At 40.0% G+C, this 23,459-nt stretch overlaps 1 long non-coding RNA gene across 2 annotated transcripts; it reads left to right on the forward strand.

Moving 5' to 3' along the window:
* The first annotated feature begins 1,141 nt into the window (after positions 1 to 1,141).
* On the forward strand, positions 1,142 to 8,984 carry LOC116157676 (uncharacterized). 2 transcript variants are annotated; one of them, XR_010379239.1, is made up of 4 exons: positions 1,142 to 1,237; positions 1,552 to 1,810; positions 3,500 to 3,621; positions 5,901 to 8,984. It is a non-coding gene; the product is annotated as an uncharacterized LOC116157676 (long non-coding RNA). The 2 variants fall into 2 exon arrangements; XR_004141770.2 differs by lacking the exon at positions 5,901 to 8,984 and adding an exon at positions 3,978 to 4,467.
* Positions 8,985 to 23,459: the final 14,475 nt, after the last annotated feature.

Here is a 23,459-nt window from a genome sequence, read left to right on the forward strand (position 1 = left end):
AATTTAGAAAGTACATTAGCTTGGAATGAGTCTCAAGTTTACTCTTTTGGGGGAGGGGAGAGCTGCACATCCAGTAAATCGTTCTGGAGAAGTATGAGTGTATGTATACATGTACAGTATATATACATTCCCCTCAAGAGGAATACATCAATAATAAGTTTACAAGGAAACACCTCCAGTTCAAAATATTTAGGCCTCCACGTTTATCTTCCAGGCTTAAGTAGAGAGATTCTTCATGTTATATTACATTACTATTTCCAAATCCTTTCAAGACATTAAAAGAAACAAAGACCATTTCTAATAACCATAGCCCTTTAGTTTCTCAAAGAGCCCAGGGGTTGAGAGGTTAGAGTGGAGTTTCCTGAGTCTTGTCGACCAATATGTAGTTGAGGCAAAGGTCATGCTCCCTGTGTTTTGTTTTAAATAATATTGACCCATTAATTCTAAACCTGCTTGTTCCTGAAATTATACAGGATTATAGTTTGCAAACTGTGGGACAATGAAGCAAATCAAGATGAATTACAGCCCTGGTCCTCCCTCCCATCCTCTGACATCTAAAAGGGGAATAAAGTCGGTGTGAGTGTTTAAAAGAACTTTAAGCACCCACTCTCCCTTTGTTGGTGGTTTTCAGCTTTTTTTTTTTTTTTTAATGTGAAATCTGATTTTGTAACTAAGAGTAGCAAATACAACTTAGTCCCAAAGAATTCACCATGGCGCAAGGGGAGGTCGGCGTGTGTGTTGGGGGGGGGGAGCTCTGAAGTCTTTTGCCATTCGGGTCACCACCACCCATCCCCCCGCGATGGGCGAGGACAAACACCATCCAGGGGAATCGGGAACGAAAAGTAGCCGCTGGTTTTTCTGGGGCGAGAAAACCTGTGTTTTTGCGCTCAGGTTGCTTTTATCTGACTGAAACTTTACCTATAGCTTCTGGAGCTCAGACACTGAGTCTTTGTTCTGCATGAAACTGCTGCTGCCACTTAAAGAGATCACAGATAATGTCCCCGATTTAAGACCAGTGCTTAATGTACATTAACTGTCTTTCTTTTTTAAACTCTGCCTCAGACCTGCGGAGGGATCACGCGGCAGTGGAGGGCAGATAAAAGCCCTTTGGACGAGGGTCACCTCGGTCCTTGTTGTTCACTTGAGAGCAGTGGAGAGGAAAATGGTCCCCACGGGCGGACTTTGGCTTCTGGAGCCGCGGGGCTCGTCCGTCCGTGCCGCCCAGAGCCTCCGTCTGGTATGGGGGAGGGGCGGCGGGAGAAGGGACTGGGAGAGGGGATTTGGGGATGGGGAGCTGGAAGCGTTAAGGAGACCTGCTGGGAGGATTTGCGTCTGCGGGTCTAAGAGTGACCTGGGAGCGCTGGGTGCAGGAGGTGAATCTCGGCCTAGTTCGCTTGCTGAAATAGAACTCTATTTCGAAGAAATCAATCAATCTGCAGGAAACAAAAATGGAAGTCGAGGTTTGGGAAGGGTTGTCACTTCCCTGACTTGAGTGGTGCGGGCTGGGGGCGGAGACTCGGGACTGATGAGAGGCCCTTTCTCCCACCTCAGCTCCTTTCCCCGGACTTCCAGAAGGAAGAATTACCCTCCTCACCCTTCCCCCGCCTCCCCACACCCATCCTCCCTCGCCCGCCGGCCCCTTTCCGCACCTCCTTTTCCCTTTAAGTGAGAAAAGCCTAGTTCCCGAGCCAGCGGAGTCGGTCCCCTCGCCCCTCCCGCTCCCATGCCGGTCCCCCCCTCCAGCCATCGCTACTGCCACCACCTCGGTTCCACTCAATCGATTTTTGCTGCATGTCAACATTTATTACCGGTGAGTGTGAGGGTATTTCTTCCTCTTCTCTAGGTCTCTTAATGATTTCTGAGCTAGTTGTGTATTAAAGTGCTTAAAGGAAACTTTAAGGTAATCTATAGCATGAACACCAACCTCCTCCGCTTAGGATCAAAGATGGCGAGCGGGAGGTCGGGCCCCCAGGAGCCCGGGCCTCCCAGGCCTTCAGTCCCCCGCCGCCCACCTCTGAGCGCCCTGAGGCAGGGGGTCTGGGACAGCAACAAGCAGACAGTTCGCGGTCTAGGGGCTTTTCCTCCCTGCCCTCCTCACCTGTTACTCCAATCCTCTCTCCCGCAGGTCCTTGGTTTTTAAACTTAAAAAATTCAAGGCCCCAAACTCTTCCTTACTCTGATCCTGAATTCAAATTAATGGAGACCTGGGGAAAGGTGGATGTAGCTCACGTTTGTCTCAATTTCCTCCCAGTTCTTAAACCTGAGTTTTACAGCCCACAGCATGATTAGAAACTTAATTCTTAAAAATATCTTGGGCAGCCTGGGCCCTGTAGGCGGTTTGATTAGGAGGCAAACCCTCCCCTTCTCCTCTAGGCCCTGTTCTTTCTCCCACTCCCACCCTCTTCCTGCGAGGTGCTGAAATCCAGGAGTCCTTTCAGGAGTGTAACAAAAAAAAAGGGGGGGAGGAATAAAGAACGTCTTAAAAGTCCCAATATTCCTCGAAAGCCCCATAAATTAACCCTATGAAGAGCGGCGAGTTCTTTTAAGGAGAGTCTATAAAAACTTGTCGCGATCTCCCAGGAGGACAACTCCCTCCCTCCCCAAACCCGGTCGAGAATGTGACCAAACAAAGGTCTGCCCTGCAATCCACAACCTAATCCACGAGCGCCCTCGCCGCCGTCGCCAGGGCTCCCCAGCCTCCGGCGCTCACAGACGCAGCAACGCTGGGAGTCCCCGGCTCGCCGACTGAAGTTCTTGAAAGGAAAAGGGAAAACAACAATGTAATCAGATCAGAGGCCTTTATGAATATATTGATTATCCTATAGAACCCCCCTACAAGCTGCAGTTAATCTAAGCACACGGGGAAGCCAGAAACGTGGTTGACTGAGGGAAGAGAGGTCTCGGAGTAAACGGGAGAAATTTCTTATAGCAGATTTTCAGAAGGAAATTTTTTAAACTATCTATACACATTACTAATTTACTTTTTCAGGTCTTTAATCTCAAAAGTTTATTTATGACCCACCCTACTCCACCCCACCACCAAAGGAGGCCTTCTCATTGTTGCCATTCTATCTGAAAAGACAGAAACCAGAATTTATTGTGTGGAGGATACTTAACTTCATTCACTTCTGTGCCGAGTATTTTACGCATTTTATGGAAATATGGATTTTAGATTTTGTTTGAAGCTTAGAGAAGGCCTGCAAGAAACACAATGTCCCACTCAAGATGTATTTAATTCTACTTCATTACCTTTAAAAAAAAATCATTTCCACTCCTGTTATAACATGCCTTGTTAGTAGTTCAGTGGCAGTTGTGGAAAGCAGAAGATACTGGAAGTTAAAGTTACTCAGCCAAAGAATGACTAAAAGAACCATCTAAATTCCCTTTTTAAATATTTAAAAAATATTTAATAATTATATGGTAAAGGTGTTCACTTTTAGGGGATTGTGTCGGGGACTGTATTTTTTTTTTCTTCTTCTTCTTCTTCTTCTTCTCTCAGAAGAGCTAAGAGAAGTTCAGACTCATTGGACCCTCCCTGATCAGGCTATGTGTCTGCATCCCCTGACTTTGATGGATCCTTCTAGAGCCAGTTCTCCTATTCTTCCTGCAAAAATGTTTAAGGTATTTGCCCCACCCTCGTGCTTTCTGTCTTTTTCTTTTCCTATCTTTTCCCTCTTCTGTTTTTTTCTTTTTATCCACTCCAAAGTGGGGTTTTTTGTTTGTTTGTTTGCTTGCTTGTTTTTCCTGTTCTATCAACTTAGAAAACGGACCAATGATGCTGCAACCAAATGTACCTTAGAGCGTCCTTAGAGCTTCGAGACTCCCTCTACCAATGCTTTCTCTGTCCAGAAGCAGTAGTCTTTCTGCCTCCGCCAACAGTTTGCAGCAGCGGGGGACCCGCCCCCACCCCAAACCCCCCACCCCGGCCTCCCTCAGCCGGCAGTCCTGGACAAGAACATTTACCCTCGTCCCTCTAGGGAGATGAGACCTTGAGGCGTTTCTGCTGTCCCTAAGAAGACAGTGGAGCAGCATATGGAATGTGACTTGGAACCCAGATTAGCGGCTACCCAGTTCTTGGGTGCTTTCCCCCGTTCTGCTTGTCTCAACAGCCCCCTCATGTCTGCTTCTCTGGGTGGGTATCTGGGTGGGGTTGCTGTACCCACATGAAGCTTGATGGCATCGTTCTCTGTCCTCCCAGATGAACTGGCAGGGCCTTCTGTAGTGTCACTGTACAGGGCCGTTTGCGTTGTGCTGACCACGGGTCTCTGTAATTCACCCCGCTGTGTGGGGGCACAGGGGGCAGGGAACGCTGTTGTGGACTGAGGTGGACACCTTGCAGGCCATCCCCAGCGCCACAAAAGGGGCTTTGCCTGCCAGAGCCCAAAGCGACAGACGACGGGTCACTTTGTCAGAAAATAAGATAATATCAAACAAAAGAAAGTAAAATAAAACCCTTCTTATGCGGGCGCTGGGCCTCGGGGGATGTTCATTCACAGGGCTCTACTAACATCAACGCCTCCACCCTCTCCTAAAATCCATGAAATCGTAGGAGCCACTCTTATCTGATGAGGCAGGGTCTTGTTTGTCAGTTTCTCTGACAGGGGGGAAAAAATCCCGCCTGCGAATACTGGGCTGCAGCTCCCGGAACGAAACTTCCCTCATCAGCTCGGAGCCTCCTCCCCCCCTGCAGCACTGCCGGCCTGTCAACCGCCCAGCGCCAGGGGATGGCAGCCTGGACAGCTGACCGGGACCTTCTGGACCTCTGGATTCCGTGGGGACCAAGCGGCCCAGCCCTTAGAAAGACCCGCGGTGACCTCGCTCCAGCTGAACATGCCCCCAAGGGCGGCTTCGCCGTGGGCCTCACTGGCTGCCCGCACTGTGGCTCGGGCACGACCCAATCCTCCCCTTTTCTATTGACCACAACAGCTGCTTTATCTTAATGTTCATTTTTTTTGGCCGGCGACGCGGGAGAAGGGAGGTGGCAAGACTTGCCGCCTCTCATTACCCTGATGGTATTTTCAGAGGGACCCAGAGAAGTGGTGGCCCAGAGGGCAACCTACGCACCCCGCTGTGCTCCTCTCGGGTCTCCGCTATGGTGTTTGCGCGTCCCTCCGGACAACAAAACCGGAATCTGATCCGCAGCTGCCGCCGTGCGCCCACTTCCCCCCTCCTCAGCCCGCAGCCCCAGGCGAGCATCGGAGCCGGGTGCTGGAGCGGCACAGCCTGCCTCCGAGTCCCGCTGGGCCGAAGCGCCCGCCCGCGCGCCCGCCGCCCCTGCACGCGCCGCTCCCGGCCTGGGCCGCGGCGTCGTGGGCGGTCTGGACTCAGCCCGGGCACAGCCTCCCGGCTGCGCCTCCGGGGACAAGAACTGGGCCCGGGCTTCCGACCCCCAACCCCCGCCCCCGCTCCTCTACCCTCTCAGAGTCGGCCCAGGGAGGCCCAGGCCGGAGGAGCCCCCGTCACATCCTCCTCACCCTCTCTCGGGCTTCTGAGCCTTCACTCCCGAGCAGCCATATACCTTGAATGGGTCGTCCCCGCCTGCCTCCCTCGACCTGCCTCTCGAAGCCCTGAGGTTGAACATTAACCAGCCGGAGCTATAGAGTGGGGTAAAACGTTACATATAAAAATGAATCATCTATCCGATCCTGGGAGTGAGGACCTATAGAGAGTTCTGCGCCGAGAGCTGCCCCGGCCAAGTCCCTGGCCCGATGCACCGACCCTTCCGGCGGCCACTTCCCCAGCGGCTGGGATTGTGTTGGGGCGGGAGGGTTAGAGGTTAACGGACCAGCATTTCTCCTTGAGTAGCTTGATACTTAGGCCTTCTAACGCAAGTGAATGTTCTTTCCTCTCACACTTGAGATACACAGAAAGATCTGAGACAGATTTCCTCTTTTCCAAAGGTTAGTAGGAGCAGCTGCAGTTCCAGAAGGAGTCGCTGCCCACAGGGTCCGGAACATAGTTTGGGCGGACATCTCCGGGAATCCGCCGCCAGCCCTGACGCTCTGGGTGGACCCTGGGAGGCAAGGCTGTGTGGGTAAAGAATGGAGCACCCCAGGCCGCCAGGAGCCAGAGGCGAGCCGCGAGGAGGGTGACACAGGGGATGCGGGTCCTGATCCCGAGACAGACTCTGAGCAAAGCCCCGGCCAGCGATCTGGCTGAAATCCCAGGCTCAGGTGCCAGCCTAGCCCCCACTCCCCCGGACCCTGTCACTCCTACTCTCTGACCTATTTGTTTCTTTAAACATGAATATTAGAACGTTACAGTGGTACTTCAGCACTGACTTATGTGCCCAGTCAAATGTACAGAACATATGAAAAGATAACAGCTGGAGAAGCAGTGAACCTCCTGAATTCTTGTGCCCTCACCTGGAAACATTAGCAAATCCCTGAAAAGGAAGGTCATTTCCTTCCTGTATCCCGTCTCTTTCCTTCTCCCTCATTCAAGAAAAGAGAGAAAGTAGGTGCAAACAAGAGAAAGATGTGATGTTACAAGAGCTTTCAGGAATTGCCAACCAACGCGAAGAAAAATTCTTGTACCTCTTAAGAAGACTGGTGTATTTCTATGCAAAATAGCTGCTTTACTCAAAATAGAGTGCCTAACCTATAGTAACTTCTCAGCAAATATTTTTTGAGCAGGTAACCCCCTCCCCTTGGACCCTCCTTCTGACCTGTTCATTGAAGCAGCACCATTTTTACTGAGAGCATTCACCCGAATCTTTGTATTTAGGTGTGCAATCAAGTAGCCGTGGTGGTGTGTATGTCTGGGGTGAACTCTGCCTCATTCCACTACTCTTATGCTCATGTCTTAGCTTCTTCAAGGTCACCTGCTATTCACAGCCTGTATAGTGATCCTGAGAGTTTCAGGGGATGGGGGAGAGAGGCAACTGAGATATTGGGGAACACGGTTTTCAGACAATCAGCAAGGCATCAAGCATGTGGTGAGTACTATGCATGTGTATTAGTTGGATATTAAACAGTTCCAGAAGAAATGGCTTTGAGCTTAAGATGTAGTTAAAGGATGTCATCACTTCATGTAGTGTCAATGCTCTAACTTTAGTGCATTCAATATTCTATGTGGTTCTCTTAGAGCAACAGAGCCCAAGTTTGTCATCACTCAGCTTTGTGTTACCCCTCTTCCCCAAGAAAAAGAGAATTGACTCAAATGTTCTATCAGTTAGCTCCTCAGAGAGAATGAACACATCAAAGCAAATAAATAAAAAGAGGTATGAATCATACTCAGTTGCCCTCCAGTGACTTAGAGACATAGAAAAACATAGGTAGATAAAGGACATTTACTTTTAAAGGTGTGCGTGGTTGGAAAAGGGGGTATTATAAAGGGTATTGCAGTGCTCAAACTGTCTTCTCCCCCACCAAATTACCATGTTATCTGACACCCTCAATCTATTTGTGTCCTGAGTAACAGACAGTTTGACCAAAAGGTCCTAGACTAGAGGGCTTGGGTGATTGGAAACAAGTTTGACAAGAAAGGAATCTGGGTGGGTAGAAGTGGAGAGAGGATGAGGCCACAGTGGCTGGAGAAGCCCAGCAACTGTTAAGTCTCTGCCAGACCCTGCATTCACATGAAATGCCTTGTCAGAGAACAGGGGATTAGGAAGAGCTATCAATACAGCTTCATGGGTGGGAGAAATTTACACATCTCTCCACATCCCTTTTCTTTGCCTTCCCTTTATTTACTACCTTCTTCGTGTCCTCCTCCTTTTTGCCCTTCTCCCATCTCAGGAGACTCTCCCCAGAATTCTAAATGCTCCTGGATTATCCTTGGCTTGTCCCCTCTTTTGAGTTAAGACTTCAGATTGTTTGCAGTGTTTACTCTTCCAGATATGAAACGTTGTTTTATCCAATCCAGAATTTACCTGTAAACCATTTGTATTCATAAATATGGAGTGCTTGTATAAATAATAAAGGTGTCAGGGCCAGTAAGTAAAGCATGCAATATGGGAATCTGTATTTTCATAGCAACAGAGGGACTGTACTTTGCACGTTCTTTAATAAAGCCCCACTGCATGTTGGGTATCCTGGAAGGGTCAGTGAGCACACTCCTTTCATTCCAGGCAACATTACCCTTAGCATTATGACTACCAAAGTGGTAAATCTCAGCTTAGTTTACTATTCTTAGTGTGGAAGCTCCTTCTCTGCCTGAAATCACCACCTGTAGATTTGCATACATTGTCAAAATTATGTGTTCCTGGAGAAGACAGATACCGTCCTGTGTAGAGTTTATGTGCTAATATAAGTTCCTTTCTGCATCTTTCCATATAAAAGTATTTCTCTTTCTTGTGTTATGTCCTATTGTTATTAGCTCAAGCAGTATTTTATAGAGGTTTTTCTTCTTTTTATGGTTGGAAAACACCTTTATTGTCATTCTGTAACTTTCAGATTAGGACTTGGTAGAAAGACTTCTTCCTCCACAGAAGAGCTGCCACATTTCTATCCTCCTTTGATTTCTTTTTTTTCTAATTTCTTCCAACATCTCTCCCAGATGTAAGTCTAAATCTCACATCTCTCTCCCTTTTTAATTTTTAAAATTTCAGTTCTGGGCACTCATTTTTCCCATACCTGAAAATTATCCCTTGTCCATACTACTCCTTTGTCGTTTACTATGTGGAGCATTTTAATGAATTAACATTTGGGGGATCATTTTCTTTTAGGTTTTTTATGGGAGCCTGGCATAACAGTTGGCAAACAGTAGATGTTCAATAAATGCCAACTGATCAAACAGTATAATTAAAACTTTGTTCACAAAAATCAAAGATCAAAGACATTAAAATCTATTTAATTGGCATGAATTAAACTTCAGATTAATTCTAATTAATTTCTAATATTTTCTCAATAAATCAGATATTTGAAAGAATTCTATAGAAAAAATTTCAGCTTAAACTTTTTTACCACCACTTCATCTTTATGTGAGAATTTTTAGGATAATAATTCATATTGTTCATCATTTTCATTAATGTTCATAAGACATTGGACACATTTTAATGTTTCCTGATATATCTTTATTAAAATAAACATTTAAAAATATATCTATAACGTGGGAAACGTGTGTGGTGAGGGAGACAGGGAGGAGATGTGCGTGTGTGTGGTGTGTAGTGTGTGAAGGGGGGTGAGGAGACACATAGATGACAGAATTTTCCAGTTTACAATGTCACAACCTAAGATTATTTTACTAGTTGAGATTATGATCCCCAATTCTCATAGTTATTTTACACTTTTAACAACTTTACTATTCACAATATACAGTAAAACGCAGTGCATCAAAATATACTTGGACAAAGTTGTCTTTTCACTTTTGTAGTTAGAAATAAGGAAACTTGAGACGTTAAATAAAAATGTTAGTCAACCCTAAAACAACACAAAAGTATTCGTCCAATCAGATGTTGATTAAAATCATAAGCTAAACAAACCACAGTAACTTTTTTCTGCTGATTTTTGCCCAGATAGCTTCAAATATTTTTAATTAATTTATTGGTGGCAAATATTCCTTAGATCACTTACCTCATTCACTCCCACTTTCTAGCTACTACCATAAAAATAAACACACATCACTACATCAATGGGTAGTGATGAGACAACTATGATGAGACAACTTTTGATGAGACAACTATGAAGCATTTAGTAATTCTTATACTAGAGAAAATATTTTGTCTTATCACACTAAATAAAGGAGCAAACAAACAAACATATATGAACAAATACGTAAATGTAGGGATTGGAATGGTAGGGTGTTAACAGTGAGGTGGGTTTTGCAGTGCCTATAGGGCTTTCAAAGACCCCAGTTTCTACTGAAGAATCACTAGTCCTGGCTTCGTTGTTTCTTAGAAGGCACTCTAGGGAGGGTTAGATGACTGGAAATTCGAAAAATCAAGGGGAATGATGATTGGGAACTTACAAAATGTGATGGAGTAGATAGATATTTTTGATCGGCTCAGGCACTACAATCATCATTTTAAAAAATTATCTACACACTCAAAATAGGAGGCCAATATTATTTTCACAGCACTCTACATATACTGATGCTCAGAAGTATCTTGCCTCAGGCTACCTGGTTAGAGTAGCAGAAATGAACCTAGGATAGGACTCAAATCAGGCACAATCTGACAAGAGGCTTGTACTCCCAACCACTAAGCAAACTGCCACTGTGAAAGAATTTAGTCTTCTGCATTACTTTCTGTTGATGTGATTAGAAAATGTCATTCATGACTATTACCAAAAAGTGTACAAATAACAAATGTTGGCAAGGGTGTGAAGAAAGGGGAACCCTTGTACACTGTTAGTGGGAAGGTACATTGGTGCAGACACTGGAAAACAGTATGGAGGTTTCTCAAAAACTAAAACTAGAATTACCATATGACCCAACAATTCCACTCTTGGGTATATATCTGAAAAAAAAGAATCTACTAATTTGAAAAGATACATGCACCCCAGTGTTCATAGCAGCATTATTTACAATTTCCAGGATATAGAAGCAACCTAAGCGTCCATAAGCAGACTAATGGATAAAGAAGACATGGTAGATATAACCAATGGAATACTACTCAGCCATAGAAAAAGAATAAAATTTTGTCATTTGCAACAACATGGATGGACTTGTGATGCTAAGTGAAATCAGTAGGATAGAGAAAGATAAACAATCTATGAAATCACTTATGTATGGAATCTAAAAAATATAACAAACTAGTGAATATAATAAAAAAAAAAGAAGCTGATTCACAGATATAGAGAACAAACTAGCGGTTACAAGTGGGTAGGGGGAGCGGGAATATAGGTGTGAGGAAGTTGAAGGTACAAACTACTGGATGTAAGACAGGCTCATGGATGTATTGTACAACACAGAATATAGCTGATATTTTGTAACAAGTATAAATGGAAAGTAATCTTTAAAAATTGTATAAAATTAAAAAATTTTTAAAAAGAAAATACCATTTATAAAAGGCATACGTATTAAGGAAATATATGAAAATAATATTACCTCATTAGTTTATGAGATGAATAGTGTAGTGACTTAGCCAATCAAAAGTAAATTTGTTCTACTCTTTTCGCATGTGTTTCAAGGAATATTTCTTAGACTAAAGCAATAGGTATGACCTCCTAAGATATTTTGAAATGTGACATTTTGGATATGTTAGGAAAAGGAGAAAACTCTTGCTAATATTAAAGAAAGGATACACAAACACACACACAGACATCAGCTGGCATATGAGCAAGTGCATTTTCCTTGGTCTTGTACACTACAACCTGCTTCATTCTTCATTCTTCTTGCCTCTCTTCACCCCTGTTGTCCACTTTTGAGGCTGACTTGCGATCTCAGCTTAGACATTCCTACTCTGCAAAAGGCCTCCCTGATATTTTGGCCTTGGCTTAGGTCAAGGTTTCCCTCCTGTGTGCTCCCATAGCCATAGCAAAGCACATAATGCACTTCCCCGTGAATTTAACACTCTTGAAGCGTATAGGCCAGCTATTTTGAAGAATGTCTCCATTTGCTTTGCATGTGTGTGATATTTTCACGTTATTAGACTCAGATTACATTTATCTTCTATGATATTCAGGAATATTACAGAAGTGATGCTGTGTTCTTAGGCACATAGTGCCCGTTTAGACGATGTTTGGTGGTGTTACATTGATCACCTGATTAAGGTGGTATCTGTTAGCTTCTCTATCATATTGTTACATTTTTCCCCACTGTAGTTAGTATTTCACGAGAAGCTTCATGGTGAGAAACTGAAGTCCCCTGCCAACAACCGTGTGTGACCTTGGAAGGAGATCCTCCATTTCTTCAAATGTGTGCAAGCCCTGGCTGACAGCTTGACTGCAACCTAAGCTGATTCCAGATTTCTGACCCATAAAACTGTGTGAGACGAATATTTATTGTTATAAGATGTTAAGTTTTGGAGTTATTTGTTACATTGCCATAGATAACTAAGACACTATATATCATTTCCTATCTTCCAAAAGTTTTTGTCACTTTTCACCTGTTGTAGTCTTTTCTCATCTTCACTTAGGGGTTTTTTCTTTTTTTTTTTTTTTTTTTTCCTTCTTTTTTGCTGCCATTTTAATTGCACTTGGAGGAAAACAAAGATAAATCTATTCAATTCTCCACATTTTATCAGCAGTCCAAAGAAGTGAATGTTAAGCACAGATATGAAAGAGAGAAAGGGTAGGACTTAATGATGCTGTGTAAGAAAAAATTTGAGACAGAAGAAACATAAGAAAAACACTAAGAGGCAGAAGAATACATTTACAGAAAATAATAAGCAACGGAAAAAGATTTTAATTCCATATTTAGTAAATATAATTCTGATATTTTTTAAGTATAATTTTAAGAATACTTGTTTTATCTGTCCAGCCTCATACTCTCATCCATGGATAGAACGGTCCACCTTTGGAGGAGCTGCTTTTCCCTTTACTCAAGCTGTGCTGTTCCAGTGGAGGCTGCCAATGACAGAACTGGTCACTCTGTTCACAAGAGGAGGCATATGACCGAGGCTGGCCCTGTGGTCCCTCCCTGGGAATTTTCAAATTGGATTTAGAGAAGAGAAATAGTCCTTTTCATGATGAAGAGATGCTGTGTCAAAAGGCAGGTTCTGCAGGGCAGAAGGGTTGCAGTGCCTAGCAAGACAGAAAGCTGACTCAGAGAAGCACAAATGAGAGCTGGCTGGGGACAGTCTAGCTGTGTCCCTGTTCCTGTGATCCTGGAGGTCCAGCTAAATCCATGCCCTTCCTGAGACATTGCTTATCAGGTCAGTATATTTCCTGTTTTGCCCACAGTAGTTCAAATTGAGTTTTTGTTACTTGCAACCCAAAGAGTTCTTCTTCAATAGAGGGTCCCCAATAAATAGTCTTCTTCCCTGGAGAGAGCAGAAGAAAGTGTCTTTGGAGCCATGATTTGAGAGAAACTTTGGGTATCTTCAGGGGCTCCAGTGTGAGCAGAAAAATCTCATCTTCTAGAGGCCCTCTGCTAACACTCCCTGGGAAATCCTGACATGGGGAAGAAGGAGAGTTGTGCACATAAAAACACACACACACACCTGTCCAGCTTTTTTGCCAATACAATAATATTTACTGAAGGTCTATTATATTTCAGGCACTTTCACAAACATCTGTTCTGCATTAGCCTAAGAAACTTGATTTTTTTTCAGACTGTTCCTAATTATAGATGAGACAATACTTTGCATATAAAAGATGTTAAATATTAGTCTTTATGAAATGGGAAAGTTATGAGCAAAGACTCATCGTGTGTACCTTTCTATACTTTCTCTGTTTAACCACCGGTTTGGGTGTCTCTTTTACTTTCATAATAAAAGGTTACCCCAAGAAACTTGAGGCAAGATGTCAAATGCAAATGCTATTTCAGTATTACTATTTGAATGACTTGTTTCTAAAGACATTTTGAAAAAGACTGTAAAAAGTGAACAAAAAATCCAAATTAAACTATAACTAAATAGCGTGACTTGCCTTGAAATTCTAGCTTTATTTATGTAAGTTTGTGTCCTCCAAAGGAGCGGACTGAAACAAGTCAGACCAAATCTATATAAACAGACTCAGGTTTAGGAGAACTGTCGTGTTAAAGGCATTAATTCCAACTTTGATTATTACTTTGAAACTTGGACAAGTAGTGTTTGTCCAGTAATTTCTCATGTGTTTTTCTCCCTCTCAGTCTTCTTGGGGGAAAATGGTTATGACAGCTTAAAGTTCTTTTCTGAAGAAATTTCCATACTGGCAAAGGTACCAACTTTTCACTTTCGCAGTGGGTGGTCCGGCACAGAAATTCCCCAGTGGCTGAGATTCTGGAGCCTGGCTGGGCCTCCCATAAGCTACACTGTTTAAACATTTTTATATGTAATTTAAGATGTGAACTGTTATAATTAAAAATGGGTAATTAGATTTTTCCCATTGGAAAGTTGTAAGGAATTCCCAGCATATTCTGTAGAGTTAAGACTATAAGTCTGTGTCAGAAATTAAATTTCTTCTTGCTCGCTTTTTAAAAAATAATGTCCTATCTTAATTCCTTACTTCTCTTTTCCATTTTTTATCCTGTATTCTATACTCCTCATTTTTTTCTTAATTGTTAAATATACACGTATATTTAAAATATAATTCATATGTTTTTGTTTTTGAAATGATTCTTTTATTTAATAAAAAGTAATTGAACACTGTTGTAAGACTCTGTGCTAGAAAAAATAAAGGATAGGAAGCTAATATTTATTAAGATAAGTGTTCTATTCTCAACACCTCAGTTAATTATGAAAACAAATCTATGAAATAGGTACTGCTATTCCCATTTTACAGATGAGGAAACTGCGTTGCTAAGAGATTAATTAATTTGCCTAAGATCACCTAACTAGGAACCAGTAAAACTGAATTTAAATCTGGGATTGTTTGCCCTCCAAAGATTTTTCTCTTAACCACAATATACTGTGTTTCTACTCATTAACCCAAACCAATATATAATACTACCCAACTCATTCTGTGATGGTTTCAACTCAGAAACAACCACCTCTAAGTAACACAGATGTGCTAACTACTACATACAGAATGATACTATGTCAGTAGAAAGCTTAAAATATATAAGAAGAGATAAGTCATGTAAGCATATAACTGGAACCTAAGTTAGAAGTCAGTCAGCACCTTAGGAGTCTTACAAAGTACCTGGGACTTTCAGAAAAGAGTGAGCATACTTCTGGTTAGGAGGATTAAGACATCACGTTTGAGATTCCTTTTGATTTTGACTTTGAAAGATGGGCAGGGTTTTAAGAGAAGTGAAGGGAGAGCATTTCAGGCAGAGCAAAAAGCACAACAAAGACTTAATAGTAGCTGTGTGAGTTTGGTGAACCAAGAAAAATCCAGTCTGGGGAAGTGGTGAAAGATAAGGCTGGCAAACGGAACTGTGGCTAGAATGTGGCAGTCATTGAAAGCTAGACTAAAAAGTTTGGAGTTCATTGTGTAGGCCCTGAGCAGATGGAAGTGAGGTTTTTGAGTAGCATAGTAAATGGATAGATGCTGTGCTTTAGTGACTTAATGTGGCGAGGATGTGTAACCAAATTGCCACAAGAATTAAATTAAAAGTTTTAAATTGGTGCATGATAGAGAGAAAAGAGGAAATAGAGCTGAGAAAGTTGGGAAAAAAAAAAAACTACACTGGATGAGTTTAGGGAAAGGGCAAATTCAAACAAACTTCAAGTTTTTGAATAATAAACTTCCGTTATTCTGACTGAATGATGCGGCCATTAGCAGAAATATGGAAATGCTATTCATTTTGAAGAGTAATTTCTTAAATTGGGTGAACAAGAAAAGGAATCACGGCAAGAAAGACAGTGAGAAATACAGTTTTGGAATTGCAACATCGGCAAGGCCAGATTTTCCAGATACAAAATTCCCCCATTGATGCGTTCAACCAAGACTGATTTTACTGAGAGGGCAAGTTGATGGCAACCTGTTATGATTTGTAAGGCAGCCCAAAGTTTGTCAAAACTTTTATTTGTTAGCTGTATCAGAAAATCCGCACCATAAGATGTCTTAAGATGGATTCAGGCATCAACAACAAAAGGTTCCTAAGTATTATTAGATTGCCCAACTTCTTTAAGAAAAAAAAAGTCAAACTTTCATAGAGATTGAAAAAGATTCCCGTCTTGGAATGCTGGGGGCAGGCTTTGGTGGGGTATTGGTACAGGCAAGAGGAGCTGGGTACCAAGAAACTTGGGGGGGGGGGAATTCATGATCTCTCAATAATTTAGTAAACAATTCACCCATTAAAAATATTTTTGAAGGATCAACCAGGCATAGGGCATCTTGCTAAGTCCAATGGGAGAAAACAACAGCAATGACAAAAAAAAAAAAAAAAACAGAAACAAAAACAAAAAACCTGTTTCTATTCTTATGTGGTTCGGTGAGCAAAGATAATGAATTTATCTTATCTCATAATTTGGTTACTGGCTGATATTTTGTGTACAGCCCTAGCAAATAAGTTACATGTTTCCAGATTAGAAAATTCAAAGCATTATAACCTTTTGTACTCATTTGTGAGGGTTTTGTCTGTCTAATTCATCCGTCTTTCAAAATGCACTGGAGTTCCTGGTAAAGTTGGAGCTGCCCATTGTTCAGTGCACTATATCATCATGGTGCGTGGGAGAACTGGACTCTTATTTATGTTGGACAGAAAATTAACTTAATGTATGTGCTATTTCTGTAATGGTGCAGGTGAGGATATATGTACTTACTTTATCAACTTTAAATGTATAAATAGACCTAGAGACACAAGTGTATAGCAAGATTTTTATCAACACATTGCATTTTTAAAATTCCATAGCATAGCATACTTATCAACAATTCAAAGCTGGGGAGTATTGTTGATATGAGAGTTAAAATTCAAAAACATCTGAATAGGTTGAAATAAAGAATTGAAACTACAATTGGAATTTAATGTTCAATATGGGTAATTTTTATGTTTAAAAAAATCAGTAAATACCAAAAGTGATGAAGTTGGCTTAATAGATTAAAATTAAATTATCAGGGATTTTAGTGGATGTAGTAGCCAGCCTTCACGATTTATTCCAGGTTCCTATAATTCACATCTTGTAGCCCCCTTTCACGATGAATAAGTTTGATCTATGTCACTAATAGGCTTTGTGGAAATAATGATGTGTGCTTCCAAGGCTGGGGCATAAAAGATATGGCAGCTTCTGCTGTACTTCTTTTGGATCACTTTCTCTGGGGAAGAAGTAGCTGCCATGAGGACACTCAGGCTGCCCTATGAAGAAATCCATGTGGTAAGGAACTGAGGCTGCCTGCCAACAGCCAGTAGGAACTTTCCAGCCATGTGAAAGAACATCTCTGAAGCAGAACCTACAGCTTCAGTTAAACTTTCAGATGGCTACAACCTCAGCCACTCTCCTGAATCCAACCTCATGAAAGACCTTGAACTAGGACCACTCAGTTAAGCTGCCCCCAAATTCCTGACTCTGAGAAACTGAGATACTAAATGTTTATTGATGTTTTGAGGCACTAAATTTTGCAGTAATTTTATTGACACATTAGTAGATAATATATTTGGAAGTGGGCTGCTGCCATAACAAATCCTAAAAATGTGGGTAAGGCATTGGAATTAGGCAGTGGCAGAAACTAAAAGAATGTTGAAGACAGTATTAGTGGAAGTTGAAAATGTCTTGAACAGACTGTAATTATAAGCCTCATAGTCTCTGAAGAGGCTGCTGGTGAGGAAAACGTTACTGGAAACCGAGAAAAGGAGAACAGTTTTATGATGTTGGCAGAAGGTTGAGCAACACTGTCACCTGCAGTGATGTGGGACCTGAAAAATGTATCTAATAACATGAATGATCTAGTTAAGAGATTTTCAGTTAGAGTGTTAACGTTGCTGCTTGCTTTCTTCTTTCTGCTTATGGTCAAATGAGAAAGAGGTAAGATAAGCTAAAGGAAGGATTGTTAAACCAAAAAAAGCCAAGACTTGTTAGTCTTGAAAACTGCCAGCCTCTCGAGATGGGATACAATGCAAAAACAAAGAAATGGCTTCTGAGCAAAGATTAAATCCAGGTACTGTGAGACAAACATAGTATAAAAATGAAGCTGACACTATGACTGTACAGTCCTTTGTTAAGATTTGCTAAGGTTACAACTCAAGAGAGCTATTCAGTCGACATTAGGGCTTCTAGGAAGCTTAAGTGTACTGTCCTTCAGTCATCTTAGCAGAAATCCTACATAAATAAGGAATTATCTCAAACAGATTTGTAGGTGTGGCTTTTGTATAATGGAGTAAACCTTAGTAAGATTCACAGGAGACCCACAAAATTTTAAAGATTATTTAATTGTTAGAAACATCAGCAGCTTGGACTGAAAGGAACAGATATAGAACAAAAGGAAAAGAGGCCTTTGGACCTAAAGACTTCTATAAACAGGAACCAGACTGAGAAAACTACACAGCTTTAAACCTAGACTACCTTCATGGAAAAATAAATTGACTCACAATGCAGACCAGGAGCTTAGAGGTCACAGTGAAGAGTCATGGAAAGCCATCCCCAAGAAGCAGCAGGAATAAATTCCAGTGAAAGAACTTCCAGTATGTGCCTACCTGGACTACAGAATTACTATGGACCAGTGATTCCAGTATTCCTCTTGTTTTCTGCCCTTTGAAGAGGAACATCCATAGTGGTCATCCAATTCCTGCTCCACCATTGTCTGTTGAGTGTGTGTGGGGGTGGGGGGTGGGGGGTAGGCTGGGTTGGCAGTGAACAGATATCTTATCTCTAAAGAGATAAGGTCTTCACAGGTCTTCAGATTAAAGAACTATTCTCAAGGAGCTGTGCTCAAGGAACCACTCCCAGAAAGCTTCATCCACATCTAGGTCTGGTTGAGATGACAAGATTCTAGACTTTGAGATGGTGCTGTAATGGGATAAGATTTTTGGTGGCCTTGAGGCGGTATTAGTATAATTTACCTGTGGGAGGGAGACTAGTCAATGGTGGGGGTGGGTAGAGGATGGACTCCAGGGCCAACCTCCAACATGCCCCCAAATTATTCTTGCTTCCTGGGACTTATGCCCCTGTGTGGACCCTTCCCTCCCACACTGGATAGGGCTGACTAGTGCAGCCAACAGTATATTATGGAAATGACAATATATGGATTCCAAAACTAGGACGTAAAAGATTGTGGCTTCTGCCTTGCTCTCTCTTGGATCACTCACTCTGGGGGAAGTGAAGTATCATGTCATTTCATGAGGACACTCCAGCAGCCCTAAGGACAGGTCCATATGGTAAGGAACTGAGCCAGCATGAACTTGACTGCCATAAAAATGGACCAAAGTAGAAGCAGATCCTCCAGCCCCAGTCAAGCTTTCAGAGGACTGTAGATCTAGCTGAGATTTTAACTGTAACCTCCTGAGAGACACTAAACCGGGACTACCCAGCTAGGCTGCTCTCAAATTCCCAAGCCACAGAAATTTTGAAAAATAATAAATATTGTTGTTTTCAGCCACTAAATTTTGGGGTAATTTTTATGCAGCAACAGATAACTAAAACAATGGACTACAATCTCATTATGAGGCAACAGAATGAAATGCCTGCTTAAAAATATTATGTGCTTTTCGACTGTATCAGTGGAACAAAGTTCCACATCAACTACGGTAATAGTTTGTTTCTAGATATATCAATTTAAGATACTGTACACAGTTTGAGTAACATACTTTGAAAGGCATTGAAAACACACTGAGAGCACTAAAAGACTATCAGGATAGTAAAGACTTAACAAAATACAACATGGAGAGTACCTGAGAACAGCTGGTGATTTGTGCATGAGAACACCTGGTAATACACTGAGTAGACGTAGGGGTGATGTGACATCTGTACATGTATTTAGGGCATTAGCATGAGAAATATGTAATAGACATATCCTGCATGTTCTGTGTTCCTTCCAAGGGGAGAAAAAGAATGAAAGGCTAAAAGTCATAGAACAATAGACTTCAACACAGAGAAGCATTTTTTTGATGCTTCCAATTCTCTAAAAAAAGAAAAAGAAAAACTACACAGGAGGTACAAACTGCTATGTATAAAGTAAATAAGCTACAAGGATATGTTGTACAGCACAGGGAGTATAGCTAATATTTTATAAAGCTTAAATTTATAAACTTTACAACATCTATAAAAATATTGAATCACTGTGTTGTATAACTGAAACCAATATAATATTGTAAATCAACTATACTTCAATAAAACAAAACATAAATATACAAAGAAGATGAGTTGATGTCCTCATTCTTAAAAAATATCTCAGGAATTACTGCTAGGAAAATATTTACAATTATGAAAACAACATGCCTGTAATACTTTTATTTATTAGATAATTTTGTCCAATGTAATAATATTTCTTTAAACAGAAGTGTGAGAAGAAACTATACTCGTTTCCAATTGCCTCTGAAGTTATTAAAGAATCTTTTCTCAGTTTTACCATCTATAAATTACGATTAATATTTATATAAAACATATATGAATGTTATGCAAACATTGGCTTGTTATCTATTGTGCTTTGAAGATGAAGATTCTGATAATTGTGGAATACTTTAAAATATAGTTTCATTTCTCAAATTTATTAAGACAGGGATCATATGTTCACTGAATAATTCATATTAAGATACCAACCTTAAGTATGAAGTAAACATTTTTTTTGATGTTACACAGGCTCAGGGTCCGGTAAAAGCCCATTCTTAGCTTGCTGTTTAGGAAAATCTCATGTTCAAGATCTTTTCTTATCATTGATCCTCAAGGCTAAGCCTCCCAAGTTATTTTTCCATCATCGTTATTTTTATTTTATATTACCAGTATAGATTAAGTAGAAAAATATATAAGGCAAAGTGCTCATAAATATATCAACATTTGAACATGGATACTTGCCTTTCAAAATCTTAGTTAATATGCCAAGATTTTTAGATTGGAGTTCAAAGTTCTTAAGTTCTTTGCTTTATAACTGAGGGGGAATGTCTGCTTTTTTCACTTCTTACAAAATGTTTCTAGCCTATGAGCCTTACCAGTCCCTGGGATCCACTGGGATTAACATTTATGAACTGCAAATACACAAAAAGCAAAGGGCCAAGGCTTTCCAAATAGGTATAAATTTGCTTTTCTTGTGTAGTAAATGAGGTAATCTTAATTATCGTTAAGGAGAATGGAGCACACTCATTTTCTACATATATTGCAATTAAATTGTTTCTTTAAAAACTGAATTGGTTTGGGTTTAGAATCTGGAAAATGTGTAAGAAAGTATATTTCTGATAATTACAGGAGTTTCCACTTTTCATGTTGGATGGCTATTTATGTGTGACAATGTTAAATATTTAAAATACTGAAAAATTAATGTATTTAGTTTCCATCTTTGAAAGGCTGAGGGCTTTTTAATTCTAAAGGCACTGTTAAACTATGTTTGAAGATTTAGTTTTAAGGACATTATAGTCTAAACTAACTAAAATGTTGAATGTCTCTGAATATGGAGCATAATGTTTTACTGCTATGTATTTATTTCCTATAATGGAAGCTAACTTCATATAATTTTAAAAGAAAATAAAATTTAGAATGTAGAATAAATGGATTTCTATTTTCTCAATCATCTCTATAAATCATATGCCAGTATCAAAATATATTATTCTTATTGATATATAGAATATTTATGAAAGTTCAATATTCCTTTAAGTCATAGCTTAAAGTGAGTTTTCAGCATTTGACTTCAAAGAAAATTAATTTACCCTCAACTTACATAATCCTTGGCCCTAATATATTAATTATAGTTCTTCCTTTGTGGCTCTGATGTTTACACTTTAATTCACAGCAAGATAACATGTGAAATGACACTATCAGTGCAACAAAGGATATGCATCTTCATATTTTAGAATACAATTTCATGGAGACTTTGATACATTATTATAGTTCATTTCATCCTATGATTAACTTGGTGCATTATAACACTGTAGAAATAAATATACACTACTTAAATAGTGTAATGGGAAAAAGAGATTCAGTGTGGAATATACTGACCATTACCAGGGATTCATGGGTCACCTATCCTCTTTATTCATCTTTAAGTAAAAACAAGACCAAAACCATCAATTCAATAGCACAAGTGTTCAGATTACATTTCGTTAAAAAGGATTTTAGGGAAGAGTTTGGGGAATATCATTTGGAGAACATGTGGCCCATCCACATACAAATGAATAGTAGTAACTACTTGACTTGGAGTTGCCAGAATTGACCATTCGTATACTGAACATGTCTCATATATTGGAAGACTCTAAAACTTTTCTTTAGCTCTGAGCTTTTCTGATGATTTCCTAGTGATTAAAAAAAGAAGAAGAAGAAATGCTACTCCTTTTAGTAAAGGATTTGAGAAAACTTTTTAAGTGCATAGGTTTTTTTAAACATAAATGTAATTAAATTATTGGGGAAATTTTATTTTTAAAACATCATTAAATTGTGAGCTAAATTGGATATCACTTCTTTGTATCCTCAGATCCTAACAGTATCCAACACCAGGTAGAAATTCACTAAGTATGTATTGAATGAATTATTTTACAAATAAAATAAAACTATCATTTAAAAACATTAGCACCTTGGTATTATTAAGTTTGGAATTAATTCAATAGTAACAACTCAGTTTATTTTGTTTTCAAAGGCCAAATCTATATCATTCAACATTAACATTTTATAGGTAACCAAAACTTAATATAGTTAGGCACAATTGTATAAATATCACTTATTAATTCCACATTCATTTTAAACTAATATGGAATTAATAAGTGTCTTTCTGGCTAAAAGCCCAAGTATGAAAAATAGGATGAATTGTTGAGGGTAAGTGACAAACAGGTAAAAAATAGAGATGTATAACAGAAATGTGAATAGGTCTGAACATCTCACATATTGCTAACTAGAATAAGCATCTTTACTTAATTGAATCTGGAGTTTATTTGCATTTGTACCAGACACTTGGAAACTAGCTACTGTTACTGTTACTAGCTATTGTTGAACTTTTAATGGATCAGATGCTATGCCAATTTTAATAGGCAGTAATTATTTTGTCTAAAAGTACGTGAAAATTAAAACAAAAAGGAAATGCTGACAGATGTTCAGCTAAATTATTACTACCTTGGACTTCATCTTGTGTTTTCAAGTTCTCTTTTCTCCTCAAAAGCTTTAAGAAAACCTCTAAACATCTTCACTGAGATCTGTTTCTTGAATTCTGCATACTTTTATTCTCAGATTATGTTACATGTCCAGATTCACTCTAGGACTGCTAAATATAGATAAGTAATACTAATTTACTAAAAAGAACTGCTCCCTCTAGTGAATTCATAGTATTACTTCACTTTTTGGCACTGCTGCGCTAAGTAATTTAATAAATGATACAAATAATGATGACTATTAGGTTGATGATAGTGGTCTGGCCTACTTTTGTGGTGTTAAATACTAATGTTTTCTGTGCTTGAATACAGGGAAGTTTCATAATGACTGATAAGAGCTGCTTGCTGGATATTTTAGAACACTACATTAAAAAACTCTGCATTTTAAAAATAATTTATTTCTAAAACTCTTTGGATTACTTTTGAAACACATTTGGTGCCAAGTCATTTTGAGGGCTATGATCGTTAAGCAAAGTAAAAAGAGGGAATTAAAACAATTGCCCTAATAGTCAAATTATGGTTGAAAGAAGTTTAACTGGAAATCTAATTCTATTAACTGGAAATCTAAATGCCTGTCTTTGCTCTGGTTACCATATACCTCAGACAAATTAGACATTATTAACATTATTCCACTCTACTAGTCAAAAATACTGAGCAACAAATGATATAGATACAAAAATATTTGAAATTCTTTGCAGTTATACTTAAATTTCTATTACAATACCTGCATATAAAGTAAAACAGTGGGACTGCTGTGAAAGGAAGAGCATGAT

This window comes from Camelus dromedarius, chromosome 1 (genome assembly GCF_036321535.1).
Source record: "Camelus dromedarius isolate mCamDro1 chromosome 1, mCamDro1.pat, whole genome shotgun sequence".
Lineage (NCBI taxonomy): Eukaryota > Metazoa > Chordata > Mammalia > Artiodactyla > Camelidae > Camelus > Camelus dromedarius.